We start from the raw sequence: 15,744 nt of genomic DNA on the forward strand, positions 1-15,744 counted from the left end.
TAATACGAAACAAAAGAAAAGTGATGAAAATGATCAGAATCGGATAAGAGGCACTGCTTTATTATTCACGTCTATAGACCTTGCCACATTACGTGACACTGCTACGTGCAACAATTCATCGGTCAGATGCGTATATTCACGAAACGTGATACGAAACATATCACAGTTCAGTTCGCAAAGTATCATAGCCGAACGGATAACGGACTAGGAGACAGTAAGCTTAAAAACGCAGGTGTTTCGAAACGACATTTGAGAGGTTGCTTCGTCAGAGCCGAGTTTGAAAGCTATGTATTATTAACGACTTTCTTGTTAGGCATCAGTACGTAAGATGCGATGACTCCATAATCAGCGTTTTTCGTCTGCTATAGCAGTCTCATGTTTGGTTGACCAGTGAAACGATATTGCTTTTCGCCAAATTTAGAGTTCGGTAGGACATCGTGGGCAGACAGACAAAGGGCTCTTAATTTCTACCAGGAGCTATGAACGTCGTTCTGCCTGTCAATGACTTGTAAATTACAGACATTTGTGTTGTGATCCTGAGATGGGCATATTGAAGCTACGTCATCTGGGTGGTTTCAGCCCACCCAACGAAGACCAAAAGACGTCGAATAACGTGTGGTCCCAAATTTTTGTACTGTGGCAAGAGCAAGTGTCATGAACAATATACTGAAAATCCCCGCTGGTGGAGTATGGGGGTGGTAAGGCAGTTTAAACGTCACTTTTTTAACTTTCCTTGAATTACTTGAAAACCGCGAAATTGTTTTACATCGACATTTATTGAGTGACAATTATTCAACTATGTGAAATAAACGCAATTAGTTACAAATTACGGGCATTAAACACTTTATTCAACATGTAAACGACACCACAGATATCCGAATTTTGGTTATGACATGTTCGAAATGCCTGCTATCATTGGCGATGACGTCGCGCTGACGAATAGCGAAATTCTGAATGACCCGCTGAGGTGTCGGAACATCGATGCTGTCGATGACCTCCTGAATGTCTCTTTTCAGCTCATCAATGGTTTTGCGGTTATTGCTGTACGCCTTTCTTTAATATAGCCCCACACAAAGGAGTCGTATGTGATCAGATCCGGAGAATGTGGCAGCAAGTCGAGGCCCATGTCAGTGGCCTCTGGGTACCCCATAGCCAAAATGTGGTCCCGAAAGTGCTTCTCCAGGCTCCTGCTTCGACGGGGTCGAGCTCCGACTTGCATGAACCACATATTGTTAAAATCAGTGGATAATGGGGTTAAAATCATCTTCCAAAATCTTCACATACCGTTTGGTTCAAAATGGTTCAAGTGGCTCTGAGCACTATGGGACTTAACATCTGAGGTCATCTTGTCTTAGAACCTAACTAACATAAGGACATCACACACATCCATGCCATAGGCAGGATTCGAACCTGCGACCGCAGCAGCAGCGTGGTTCCAGACTGAAGCGGCTAGAACCGCTCGGTTACAGTGGCTGGCTACCGTTTGGTAATCACTGTGCTATCAAGGAATATCGCACCGATTATTCCTTCACTGAACATCACATACACACTGCACAGTCACCCGTTGAAGAGACTTCTCGATAGCGAAATGTGGATTCTCAGTCACCCAAATGAGCCAATTTTGCTTATTGACGAACCCAGACAAATGAAAGTGGGCTTCGTCGCTAAACAAAACCTTATTCACACCAAAGTCCTGTTCGTCAATTCTGTGGATACTAGTGTTGGAGAAACGCAACCGCTGTTCCGCCGCCATGGTGCTTAAAGGCTAATGGTCTTCAACATCAACTTGTCGCAGTTTCTCCCGGTTGATTCCTATCTGTTGTGCAGCTCATCTGACCGATTCCTTGAGGCTGGTTTGAAACACATCAAGTGTCTTTTCGGTGTTTTCAGGCGTTTTCACCTTTTTTGGACGACCGACACTACCAGCACTGCCACCACGAAAACTACCTGTTCTCTCAAACTTGCGAATCAAACTCTTGATTGTTAGCACACTTGGACCGGTTTTATTCAGCTCGAATTCGCTTGAAAACTTCCTTTGAGTCGCATTTGGACTCTTATTGCTCGCATAGTAGGCGTTCACAAGCGCTATACGCTCAGGCACGCTGTACCATGACATTTTCACGTGCAAATGGCCGACAACGGCAAGGCACGTGCGCATACGCATACGAATCCCATCAAGCACAGCGGCCAGCCTTGCAGTTTGAACGTCCTAACGCAAACCGTTCAAAAGTTATGGCGAATTTATTTCATTTAGTTCAATAACTGTCACCCGGTACATAGATACTCCGCAATCCGCTGGTTTCCTTTCCTGTTTCACTCGCAAATAGAGCGCAGGTAAAACGACTATCTATACGCCTCCGCATGAGCCCTAATTTCTAGTATCTTATCTTTGTGGTCCTTAAGTGTAATATATATTGGAGGCAACGGAATCGTTCTGCTGTGAACTTCAAATGCCGGTTTCCTAAATTTTCTCAATAATCGCCCCCCTCCAGGGATTCACCTTTGAGTTCCCGAGGCATGCCCGCAACACCTGCATGTTGTTCGAACCTACGAGTAGCAAATCCAGCAGCCCGCCTCCGAATTGCTTCGACGTCGGCTTTTAATTTAACATGGTACGGATCCCAAACAATCGAGCGATATTCAAGAATACGAAGCACTATCGTACTACACCGGTCTCCTTTAGAGATAAACCACACATTTCTGGAATTCCCCCAATAAACTGAAGTTGACCATTCACCTTCCCTACCACATTCCCCACATGCTCCATACATTTCATATGAAAATCGCGCCCGGTCATCCTGATTTCGGTTTTCGGTGATTTCCCTAAATCGCTTCAGGTAAATGGCGGGATGGTTCCTCTGAAAGGGCATGGCCGACATCGTTCCCATCCTTCCCTAACAGGATGGGACCGATGACCTCACTGTTTCTTTCCACAAGTCGCCGATGTGGTGTCACCTAAAAAGGACTTGCAATACGGCGGCCGAACTCCCCCGAATGGGGCCGTCCGGCCAACAATGCCATACGATCATTTCCATTTTTTTTAATGCCACACTGGCACGTAACCTCGACACAATGCCATCCAGCGTCACTGTGGATGTGTCACAGACAGGAAGGTCGTCAAAGCCGCTATTACCCCTTACTTTGAGGCCTGTGCGATGGAGATCAGAACCGCGACACCCAGTGTTGAAATCACGCGGTATTGTTATGAATGGCCGAGGAAAATATTTCAAACACACCGCCGCTCAGAGTAGAAACGAAAACGCCTTACAGGGTGGCATAAAGGGCGTCAATGAAACCGCCCCTTTCTTGGGACGCTGATACCCACACAGTTCACTGTCGAAAAAGGCAGTTCACAGTGCAATGAGTAAAAGGACGACGTTCTTGGCGACCTTTGACACTATTGACACCTTCTGGGAGATTCAGTTCTTTTCGACGGACATCACAGGGCTGTAACTCTACTGAACGTGCACTCACCACTTTGGGGTTCTGGTGCTAAACAATTTCTCTGACACTCTCCAGCCTATCTGGTAACTTAGCCGATGCAGTGTCCTCCACATTGGCTCTTCTCAGAAACTGTCCTCTTGGCTTCTCCCACTCTGCAGTTTGTATAGGTTAGTCAATGGGGAGGCCTCTTACAACTTTTTAGGCCAGGGGTCACCCACCTCATGTACTGTGACGAAAGGGAGGCAGCCGAGCAAGAAAAGAATTTCTGTTCACAAAGCAGGCCAATTGCGTCTCATGAAAAGGCAAAACGTTAATCTATCTCTGACTGCAGCTTGCATAGCATTCGTGGAAAGTGGGTCCTCAACAGGAAATGAAGTTTCTTTGCAGTTTGTGTGGTTGGCAGGATGTCCTTATCCATAAAAATCACGACTTGTTACCAGGTGTATTTGTCTGTCACGCCATGTTAGGATTTCCATAACTGTAGATTTGGACCCATGTCGCACAAAACATATACCATTACGCGAAATCCGGCAGGAAGGCTACTGGTCATCACTAGCCCTTGACAACTGGGAGGTCCAGTGTCCAGTACCTTCTTCCTCCCAATCTCTGTTGGTTACACAGGCCCTAGGGGATCACTCTAACATTGGGCCGCTTGCCATGTTGTCCAGCTTGGTTCGTCATGCACTCATCTGAACTGCAGAGAAATTCAAGCAAAAGCCCTACCAATGTAAAGAAATTAGTATTAATTTAGACATCTGGTAACCTCACGTTATCACAACTGTAAGTGCCGACGTTTACGCTTAGTAATTGTTTTTATTCTGTACTCAACTGATAGACAAAAAGTGAACGAGAAGTACAGGAGACAAGAGTAGTCTGCATCCGACGCGGTAACTCTCAATACAAGATGGTCGGCTTAATGTGCAGATCATACGGGGGACCAAAGAAAACTGCAGTTACCGGCGGAAAGCCAGATTATATCAGCCAGGTCGGTCACCAGGTGACGAGGCGATTGCCTCGAGCTCGTGCCTTCTTTCTGGCGTTTCTGTTGTGGTGACCACTTGCAGCTCGCAGAGCCACCAGTGCTGTGGGCGGCAAATACGGATCGATCTTTGACATTTATTATAGCTCCACCTCGCTGTCTGAGTCAGGAGTGGCATCCTTCCGGCATGGGGTGGGTGGGAGAGCCCTTGGCTGGGCCGAGTCTGGAACAGGCTGAATCCCTATGTCGACAATTCCAGGATTGTTAGCGATAGGCATTGCCGTGTTTCGGCCACAGCAGATGAGACATTCCCATTGGAACTTGAGCAAAGACCGACGGGGCGCTGGGATCCACTCCATGAGCCTCTGAGGCACTAAGGGCCCAGCCCAACTGGGACAAAGTTGAGATGGAGGCCAGAGAGACAGGAGACGATGAAAGCTGCGATCTTTGGGTACTTGGTTCTCGTGGCGCCAACAAAAATGGCCCACAGCGGAGACTTCGTACATGACTGTGAGAGCAAGGGACTGTAGCAGGAACCCAGGATGGACAGCGACACAAAGACGGCGCCCAATGGAGTGCTGATCTGGAACCGGCGTTGCGCCCGAGGCAGGAGGGGTTGCGAGGTCCTGGTGGAGAAAGCAGTGTATGGAAGTCTGCATCTCCCATGTATTATCTCTGCATGGCTCTTCCCAGTGATGTATCGTGGCAGGTGGCTAAAAACAGCTTGAGAGGCTCATCCCTGGAAGCAGAGTGCACCATGGCCAACATCTTCTCCTTGAAAGTCAGCAGCACCGATTCCGCCTCCCCATTGGTTTGTGTGTGGAATGAAGCAGTAATGTGTGTGACCCCTAGTGCGAACTGTGCGGAGATTATGTGCGTGCTGTCGTCCGAGACGGTAGCCGACAGAAGACCCTCAATAGCAAAGATGTGACACAAGGCCCGCACATGTGAAAGTGGTAGAGATAAGTGTATTCAACGTTCAAGAACGTAACGATCATAATGAGCCACATATGCCGCAAAAAAGGGAAAGTAAAGTCACTGTAAAGACGCTCGCAGGGGCCTTCCTGGAGCCACAGCGAGGATATCTTGGCGAGGAAATCTTGGATGGTGGGGGCTGCTGGTAGGCCCACCCGGTACAGGACCGAACCATCGACTCGATATCTCGTCCTCTTCAACACTGATGAGGTTTACACTTGCTAGCACTCTTTATTCCGTATTCACTGGATGGACTAACAGAGAACAAGAAGAACAGAATGACACAGTCTGTGTCCAAGATGGTAGTTATCATGACAATTTTGTCGGCGAAATATGCGGATCGTATTGAACATCAACGAGAACTGAAGTTTCAAGCGAAGCGCCCGATTACAAACGCAGGCCGGCCATCGGATATCGCCAGCTGCCACGGCGATCACCTCGAGGGCTTGGCTTCTTTCCAGCATTTGTTTTGTGGTAGCCACTCGCAGATCCTTGCCCCATCGGCGGCGTGGGCGGCAAGTGTGGAGCGATTTCGTACTGTTGTGACAGCTCCATATCGCTGTCTGAGTCAGATAAATCAGTTAAGTATCTTTATTAAAAGGTAGGAAATAAACTCAGATAGTACCGGTTATATAAAAATAAATTGTGCTTAGCGTATGAGACACTCCAGTCCGTCATCAGTCTGTCACCTATCAATCTTGGATTCATGCTTGGATAGCTCTGTCTGTAGGGCAATTGCCTTCAAGGGAAAAAGGTCCCCGGTTAAAGTTCTGGTCCGGAGCACAGTTTTAATCTGCCAAGAAGTTTCAAATCAGTGTACACTCCACTGCAGAGTGAATATTTGTTGTGTTCCAAAGTTCTGAAACTTAGTTTTAAGACTGCACTAATATAAGATATTTATTACAGAGATTCTTGGAAGTGAAGTAGTGAAAACAGATAATAAGGAATGACACTTGATGTTTCCATTTTATTTCCTAACGTCTTCTTTCTTTAAAGCACATGTAGGAATTGTGAACTGCTTTTTGTTGTTGTCATCACTTAACCTTTGAATGCTGTTCGTCTCCAAGAAAATACGTGACACGAAGAATTACCGACAAGACTTTCATCCGATTGTTTATATATTCTCGGGTTTAAGAAAAATTTCGTGGATAGTGCTGAAAAAAAAAAACAGTAAGTGCGAATGAACATTCATTCTCTATAGATGACATTTCTGTAACTTCTTGATACTGTTCCTTCTTTTGTCATTCTGCTGAGCACCTATTTTGCTGTTGAGGTGCCGCAATCTGACATCAGTTACACCACAAAAAATCTGTCCCTAATCTACTCTCGAGCCACAAGTCCTTTATTTTCTCTCATGTTTCCTTTTTACGTGTTTCAATATCTGACCTGTATTTCGTGATGTGTATGATCCACGCAAATTAACAAAACATGCCTCTATTATGTCAACACACCTCAGAAATCAGTGATTTAGTGTTGTCAAATATTGTTTGGGGAATGTTTCTGTGTGAACAGAGGAAAGAGTACCATTGAGGTGTAAGATTATGTATTATCCTCACAGGAATTCTTCCTATCAGTGCTCAGCAGCGTACTTTGCCTGGCTACTTAATACAGTAGTGCTTTCAGGTATTTAGTTGTACAGGATGTAAGAAGACACTTCTAGCAAAGAGGTTCCGCTCTCCCGGCTGGCATTGTCTCCTTAGATGGTTCAGACGTAGTCAGTCCTCGATCCACCGACATGTCCTCGATATCATCAGCCCAGCTGCCTGCATTTGACAAGTCCATCTTTTGATCTGAGCCCTTTCCAGTTGGACACTGTTCTTTACGCCCCTCTCTCAGGAGCTGCTGTGTCAAGCGCAGCTTTGGTGCCTCCCTCTGGTGGGAAAGGGAGAAGGTTGCCTGTTCACGTGCATTTAAGGGGCGCTATGAGCTCGCCGTCAGTCAGTCTGGGTCAGTCTCTCGTCCCCAGCTTGCTAGTCTGTCTCTCGCCCGCATTTGTTAGGCAGTTAGTGTCTCTCTGTCATTAGGAGTGCTAGTATGTCTGTCGTTCGGATCAACCTTTAAAGCCGGCAAAATGAGAGTCTTTCCACTCCACCAGTAAGGGAATTCAGCGACTGGTCGCCCGCTCGGGGCTTAGTTCCTGCATCTGAGTCTGTACGTTAGGCCGCCAGTCTGCTCGAGTTTTCTCAGGCAATGGTGATTGGCAGTTGGATCGATCGGTTGGTCGGTCGCGCACTGAGACACAAGATGACTGGTACGTCTTGAGCGTCGGCGCATGTGAGGTCGGCAAGTGAGTCCAGTGGGCCGCGGCGTATAGCGAGGGGTAGTGACTTCTCGGTCGACACGAGAGCAACAGGAGTCAACCCACGACATCGGTCTGGCCGCTGCGAACTGCGACGCCGTGAGACAGGAGATCGGCGCGCGTTCCTGCGTCCATTGAAGCGGCTGGCAGCGGACGGTTCGGGATAGCGATTTGGTTGTGCTGCGCCAGGTCTTCTCGAGAAATCGCAGTTTATTAGAAGTTCAGTGATTGGTGATATGTCGTTTGATATACTCTTGTTAAATTCTACTTATTTTCTTCGTGAGGTCACCAGCCGTTTTGCTTTGGGGTCGTCCCACTATTCTTCTCCATTTGCCTACCCGCAGGGAGGAGGTTATTTATAAATAGGGTGGTCCGTTTTTCCCTTGTGGAGTACGGGCGGGTTAGAGTAACCTGCGGTTTTGGTTGTTCAGTAATCAATCTACCGTACGTTAGTAGCTGCCTCTGTCATGTTTGTTGGATTTGGTGTGTTGACCAATTCATTGCTTGGTGTGTAACGGCCTAATACCTGAAAGATGTTTTGATCTTTGGAAACTTTGATATTATTGTCTATGATCTTGAGAGCCGGCATCTGTGTACTGTAGAGCATCTTAGCTATTGTTTGGCCAACCTTGTAGAATTTTATAAAAGATTACATTTTACTTTAATGATCATTTTAGTATATAAAGTTGCCATCCTTTCACCATAAGACTTTTCTTAGAAGTTAAAATCAAATTGCACCTTCGGTGGCAAGGTTGATATTTTAGTTATTAGCGTTTTGTACTATTTCCATCCCTCCTACGGGGGTGCATAGTTTGTGTGTTTGTGTAAATTGTTAAAACTTTTAGTTTAATGTTATCTGGTGTGTTGCAGATTTGCACCAGTTGTAAGACGTCGTGGACTCCTGACCTTCATTTCTTACATATTCCGACCTCATAATCATGTTCCGCACATCAAGACGCTTCATTCGAACCCAAACTCGATAAGATAAAGTCAATGTTGTATGAATTCATGTAAACGATATGCAATTGACAAGTGAGCACACTGTGGTTGAAATACTCGAGGCTCGCGTGCACACATACATTCCAGTCACGACGGTCACAGAGGCTTTTAGTTCGGGAGAGAGGCCGCACAGCAGAACGCCAGACCCTTCAGAGGGCGACCCAGCCCATGTTGGCAGGTGACCGCCTGTAGCGGACAGCGTGGGCCCGAGTGGAAAGGGGGGAACAACCCCGTGTTCGGCATAAAAGCAAATTCCGCTACATTGTGTGGGAGTGGCCAGCCTACGCATTCGTTACACATAGCACGCAGTTTCAGAGATTTTTCACAGGGAGACAGCAAACGCCAAACGCCAAAGCTACAAGTTTCCAGACTGGTCATCTTAAACATCATTCTCCCGTTTTAGAAGAGCAACGCTGATTGGCAGGCGATATTTCTGACGCTTTGAGCTGAAGGAATAATGGAAGAGGCCGAAAGATATACCTCTTCACGTCTGTGGTGGAGAGGCGCCGTTTCGTTGTCGCTCTTGGAGCGAGAACACGTAACGAGGGCGTGCGCGCTCGTACGTGTACTCGAAAGAGCGAGGAACAAGTTCCTCCTCAGTACTTCACTAGGAGAGCACCTCTGTGGAGAGCGAGTCGAAGTGCTGCTCTATATTGAGTCCTTGCGATTAAGCGTTGTTCACTGTGTTGGCCGACACACTTATTGTGCGGTGTGAACGGACAGAGTTATAGTTCAACGCCTGCGAGCGAGTTTTGAGTGGCATCCAGGTGGACTGGTTATCTGACCGGTGTACCACGCCAATAGTTAGACTAGGGGCGAATAGGAATCCTTGACTTCATCAAGGCACAGGGAGAGTTTGATTGGCGAAGATCAAACCAGATAGAACGAGAGTTATCTTATTTGTCAGCAGCGAGCGGCGCAGACGGCAGTCATCGCAGCTTACGGTATTGTGCGCTACAGCTATTGCGAGCCTCATATTTCCTCCACAACAGTACACTTCACTGCATTTCACACGCAACAGCCTCGACTGTACCTAGCAAAATTCTAAAGGATAATTATTCAAGTTGAGTAGGTGTGCCTCTCAGCCATTCTGCCAAGTTTACTACCATCTTAAACTTTGTGAAAAAATTTCATTAGCGAATCCTATCCTTGAAAGATAACTTCACATTCCGAAAAGAACCAGGATATAACTTGTTCAATTCATAACTAAAAGTGTCACTGTGATTTTTCAGAATTTTTGCAAAATATATAATAACATTCATTAGTTTCATGTTTTTCTTACTCTAACTAGCACTACTCCAGTACCCAAATATCCCACTAGTTACGTAAGAAATTTTGTGAATCTTTGTGTCATTTCCTTACAGCGGACGGCTCCAGAAGATATTTATTGCTGAAGGTTTTTCAGGCATTTCTCTTTAGAACGTTAGGAGCGTCTGTCTGACTTCTGTAGTAGTGTGGGGGTGTAAATTGCTTCTTGCTGGAGCCACAGGGTACAGGGTACATCGCAGATTAATCCGTTGCGCTAGACCAACCCCACACCTGAGACAGTGTAGTCTTCCAGAGGTTGTTGTGAGCGGTCGTAACTACGGCCGTGTCAAAATGGAACGGCAAGGTTCTCTGCCTGAAAGCTCATACAGTCAAAACTTGTTTCTTTCTGCCTCTGAATAAATTGTAACTTTGATATTTAGACGGTGCTTTCTGGTTACAATTTTAAATCTGTTTCTTTTAAAAAAATGATTTTAGGCACTATTAAAGTGAATAAAATTCCCATTTGAAAAAAGGAATTTGGTTGTGATTTCATCATATACTCCCTGGCAACCACTTCCATGCTTACATAGTGTGGTTAAATGTGTTAATGTTCTTGATGAATCGCTAGTAAGTAAAATAAATTCTTAAGAATATTCTTTGAAAATAAATCACTTTTTAGCCTCTACCGTAGGAATCAGAAATGAGGTCTGTATACCAACTTTAAACCCGTCATTGGGTCATACGATGGCTGTATCGGTACTATTGGAGACTGGACTCGCCAGCGTTTGCTGTCACCCATTTAACTAAGCGTTTGTAGCACAAATCTGTTGTTGGGCACGAATGCTCTATATCATTTTAATGAGGAGAGCGAATTCGCAAGTATAAACGACTCCATGTGGCATTGCCACTACTTACGCAGCCGTTAGGCGCGATGATTATTATTTACCAATACATTAGTGCACATTATTTGATATTCACACATGTTATAAAATCGGATGAACGTATGTACGTGCGTGTAAGTGTATTTGAGTATGTGTGTGAGTTCCAACCTACACCTAAAACAATGGACCAATATCGACCAAACTCGGTACACACATCCCTTACTGTCAGGCAACAGTCGCTGTGGGAGTAAGAACTACCTATCTATCGTTGTTCAGACAATATGATGTCATAACAATGAGATTCACGAAGATCTGTCGCATTTTTCATGTTTAAATTTATTACTTCTTTGGTACTAACTTTATTCGTAACACATTTCTCACACAGTATCCACACATGCCGCTAAATTTACCTACACAAATATACAGTTGCACAATAAGTAGTCCATGAACGCTGAGGTGTGTGATAATAATGTTGCACCATGCATGAAGTTTTACTGCATTTATCCTTTAGTACTAAGACACTACCAGAATCTGACGTGTGGCAGCGTTTTTTTACACATGTCGACTGCGAAACGCAAACAGCTGTAGGCGAGGTGGAACGTCGGCCCCCATGGAGTGTAATCATGTGATGTGGGATAGTGAACTATCAGCTCACAGGCACGTTTTTGACAGACGGAACACTGAACGTGCACAAGTATCGCAGCCTCCATCTTCCACGTATGCTAGAAGATATCCTTCTGCAGACTAGGAGCAGCCTGTGTTATCAACATGGCTATCCAGCCCATAGTGCACGAAGTACTACAGCAAGAATTTCTCCAAATTGTTGGATAGGACGCAGACGACCCGTACATTGCCTGGCCCATCCCTCAAATTTGACGCCTATATATTTTTTTCTGGGAAGGGGAAGGGGGACAGAGGAAATCTGAAGAACGCTGTCTATAATGACACACCAACCACACCTCACGATATCCAACGGCGTATTACTGCAGCCTGCTCGGATATCTCCGCTGAAATGCTAGCAAGTGTGCAGCTGTCGTCCCATACCAGACTGGAAGCGTGTATTGCTGTATACAACATATGATGGTCAGCCGTCTATTACTGCCGGAATCCGCGTAACTAGTGTACGCACCTATGTTATTCTTTAGTGAGTACTACCACAGGTATTGTACAAGTGTCTGTGTGAGAGCATTTAAAATACTGCATCTCGTTAACAACTCGCACTATACTCCTGCAACAAACACTACTGACATTCTAATGTACCCAACGTTTCATCTGTTAATGTCAATAAACATTATTCTATTTAAAAAAGTGTATATTTACACAATAATTCTAAAAGTATTAAAATCTGTTGACTCGCTAATAATACAAGCCGCTGACCATTCTGTGAAAACGGCACATCAATATGACTTTCTATTCCCGCAATATTTGCGGTGCAAGGTTTAGGTGATTCACTCTATATAAACACACACACACACACACACACACACACACACACGTGTATTTTTTTATTAAATATATAATTTTTAAATGAAAGAATGTGTACTGACCTTAACAGGTTAAAAGTAAGTAAATTAGATTCTCAGTTGTATGGCAAGGGGCAACATTACGTCCCTTCACATCTGTTGTGCGACGGCGAAACCGATCACGTGGTTACCTGTTCCGGAGGAAGAACGGCCCGTCTGTTTATTACGTTATCTAAGTTAACGCGTTCTAGAAAGTGCAGTTTAGTAGTCAGACAGTTTGTAATAGTGGAAATTAAATTAGGAATGGAAGTATATGGACATCTTTAGTACTATTTAGTCCCACCTTCTCTGTTTCATTTCTCTTACCTTCCAACCTTTCAATACTACCTTGCACACGACCACCAAATGGTCTTCAAGACATACATCATCTTCCTGAAAATATAAAATATATTAGAACAAATTTTAAATGTTGTATTACTGAACGTGTTTCTAGATCCAAACTTCTGCATGCAATCTAGTGAGCTATCCTCGCAACCATGCTTGGTGCGAAGACGCCGTATTAATTGGTGGAACACTGCTACGTGCCAGTCTCCGTTTTGTTAAGCGGCGTTTTGTGCACTACAAGTAAGAAGTTTCTGCTGCTTTCCATGTTTTTCGTGAAATATGCGACATTCTGGTTTGTGACGTATGCAGCAGCAAGGACGTGACTCCCAGTGTGGAATAATTTTGCAAAATTGGTAGACGAGGGCAGAGAACGATGATTCCCGTCTGTTCATGTGCCAGTCGCCGACTGGTGCTGATTGACACACCCTAGCTGACTCTAGGAGAAATGTGGCTGTATTTCCATATTCTGGACATCTCACTACTTATTTGTTCTCTCACGCAGTTTGTGTTGTCTATTCGATTATAATTTTTGTTCTCTTTTGTCTCATTGACTTTAAGTGCATCATAAGGTTACAAATAAAAATCGGTGACATTGAAAATTGACTTAATTTTCAGATTCCTAAACTGTCCTACATCTGATCTTTAGTTACGCAACCCAGAATTAATAAATGTAATACGTTATATACCCAAGTTGTGGTTCTCACTGTGACAGTGTTTTTGTTGTGTCCGCAGCTCGTGGCAGTCTGGCTTTAGCTGTCGCAGCGGTCTCACGCTCCTCATGTTTGCTCCGTGGACGCTCAGTGTTCACGCCATTGTTTTCGTGTTTCGTGATCGTTTACTGGCGTTTTGCACGTGGATTAAGCGTTATCAATTGAGCATTTGGTCTTCGTTCGTGTCGTCTTTCTATGTAGTGCCGTTGGGATTTCGGCGTTGTCCGAGATTTCTTCGCTGCATAACACCATGGCAAACTCCGTGAGAAAAAACACCGTGATTTTCACCTTTGACAAGTACCCTCGTCGAGTACAGCCCTCTGCACTTGAAATACACGACTGGATTACCGAGGTAATTGGCCTTCATTCTGAATCTGTTCATACCATGCAGCTAGACTCTGATGAATACTGCATTTTTGTAAAGTTTAACGATTCCGTGAGTGTAGACCGCTTTCTGGCAAAATTTGGTTATGAAACTGAATTTATACACCGTGAAGGTACTAAAAGTACTGTAAAACTCCGGAATTCCGAATCTGTAATTAGGAGTGTTAGGGTTTTGAATTTTCCCATAGAAGTAGACAACTCGAAAATTAAGGATGTCCTTTCAAAGTATGGGGTTGTCAGGCAAATAGTCAACGAAAGGTGGGCTTCGCATTGCAAGCTGCAGTGCTTTAACGGCATTCGCTCCGTGGAGATGGAAGTGAAGGCAAACATTCCCTCCCACATCTTTGTTGACGGGCACAATGCGCATGTGATGTACTCATGGCAAACCCCTACATGTCGTGTATGTAACGAGTCTGGTGACCTCCGTCAGGACTGTCCTCGCCGTGTTTTTGTGCTAACAAATAACCTTACGCAACGCCGGAAATTAACACTCAACGATTTGTTGCCAGCCAGTAATACAACAGAGCCGGCGGCTGTCGTGGATCTTGTTATTACCTCTGAAAATGTTGCACTTAATGTTAATGACTTTCCGCCTTTAAAACCTGCATTAACTGCTGAAATTCCGTCCCGTGACAGCGAGATTCCTAATAAAAAGTGTCCTCTAGAGGACACTGAAAAAAATGTCGATGAGGACTCTTCCTGTGAAACATCCGTTGCCAGGAAGCCGAAGCCCAGTCCTGAAGATCTGTTGGAAGTGGAAAAAGGAGATGAAATGCAGGTCGATGTGGCTCCCACTTCCGCACAAGGACTTATACCGCCACGAGTAGATAGTAACGCAGGTGGTAGTGACCTTTCACGGAACTGTGACCCTGAGCCTGAGGTCACAGCTGCAATAACCACATCAAGTGCACAGCCCATACAGTGCGAACAGTACGAGGAAGTACCAAGTAAACAACCTGCTGACTCCGAAGCGCAACGCCGCGCCGAAGGAGGAAATAAACAAGCATCACCGCCTCGCCAGCAAGGCAACACAACAGACACCACGCCGGAACCAAATATTGACGACTCGTAAGCCACGGCCATTGCGCCAGACGGCCACCGCCGGCGGCTGCGACCGAAACCGGGTCTTGCTGTCACGCGTCATCAAGCGAAAGCCACACCAGAGAAGAAAGACACAAAGAAAAAGAATATTAAATATGAAGTCATCAGGGCCAAAACTGAAGAGGAGAAAGAGAAGGGCCACAGTGACTTATAGCAATGCATTGTCAGGATTTCAGGATACTTTTCTTCTCAAGCTCTCTGTTTAAAAGCAGTGAAACTTTTTCTAGGAAGCTAGTACATGTGATGGGCACACAGCTTGTAAAGATCTTGACTTGTAGAGAAGCACATTGTTGCTATAATCATACCGATCCTCATCCCAAATAGCTTCTTCTGGTATGTCTGTGATGTAAGCTTATAGCATTACTACTATTAACATTAATAAAATTCAGTCACCCTTGAAATTGGCAGCACTAAAAGAATTCTTGTGCCAGTCTGGGACAGATATCGCGTTGCTACAAGAAGTTGCGATAGCGGAATTTCGGATCCCAGGCTTTTTTGAAATTGTTAATGTTTCTACGGAAGCCAATATCGGTACAGCCAGTCTTATAAGGGAAGGCATTCCGGTGACTGAAATCGAACGACTAGAATCAGGAAGAGCCATAGGCAGAAAAATTTTCGATGTGACAGTGCTTAACCTTTACGCCCCATCAGAAAATTCCCAGAAATTGGATCGTGGGAAGTTTTTTCAAGATGAAGTGATTTATTTATTGAGGAAACATCCGTGTTATCTTATACTAGGTGGAGATTTTAACTGTGTTTTAAACCAGAAAGATCATCAACTGACTTTCAACTACTCGCCACAGTTAAAAAAGTTAGTAAGTGATCTACACCTTAAGGATGTGTCGGAACTTCAGCACCCGACGTCAGTCGGGTTCAC

Source organism: Schistocerca piceifrons, chromosome 2, assembly GCF_021461385.2.
Source record: "Schistocerca piceifrons isolate TAMUIC-IGC-003096 chromosome 2, iqSchPice1.1, whole genome shotgun sequence".
NCBI classification, from domain to species: Eukaryota; Metazoa; Arthropoda; class Insecta; order Orthoptera; family Acrididae; genus Schistocerca; species Schistocerca piceifrons.